Genomic DNA, 536 nt, shown 5'->3' on the forward strand with positions numbered 1-536 from the left:
GGGCTGCCCTCAGGGACCTGACAAGCGTAGGACCATTTAGCCAAGGTCCTCTTAGACAAAATAACGATCCGCAGATCCGTTTTCGGTCTAGAAGACCCCGACTGAAGAGTGTCGCCCCGACCCCCGATCTTTCTGTGGAGGGTTGCAACGCTCCGTTTTTGAGACTGGCGATATGAGGAGCTTGACGGCATGGGCTGCTCCCGCTCAGCAGCCCCACCCCTGAGCAGGTCAGCCTGGTATGCTTGTAACACCGCCATGGTGTGCAAACATGCACCAGCCTGACCTACCGCCGTATAAGCTTTCCCAACCAGACTTGATGTAAGCCTAACGGGCCTGGTGGGAAGCTTCGGGGCCTTCAGGGACGATGCTGAGGATGGGGAGAGATAGCTCGCAAGCGTCTGCTCCACCACTGGCATCGCCCCATATCCCTTATCATTCAGCCCCACGATGTTCTTTTGAATAATTCGAGACTGTGGGGCTGTAAATACGGGATGAGTATGGTTTCTCCCACGATCTTGACACCTCAGCATGGAGAT

General features: G+C 55.4%; 1 protein-coding gene across 1 annotated transcript in view; it reads left to right on the plus strand.

Annotated features, from left to right (window-relative positions):
- The window catches only part of LOC107672542 (potassium channel subfamily T member 1-like), a 114,374-nt gene that overhangs the window by 58,508 nt on the left and 55,330 nt on the right, over window positions 1–536 (plus strand). The window lies entirely within an intron of this gene.

Source organism: Sinocyclocheilus anshuiensis, unplaced genomic scaffold (genome assembly GCF_001515605.1).
Source record: "Sinocyclocheilus anshuiensis isolate Anshui unplaced genomic scaffold, SAMN03320099.WGS_v1.1 scaffold176, whole genome shotgun sequence".
In the NCBI taxonomy this organism is placed as follows: Eukaryota; Metazoa; Chordata; class Actinopteri; order Cypriniformes; family Cyprinidae; genus Sinocyclocheilus; species Sinocyclocheilus anshuiensis.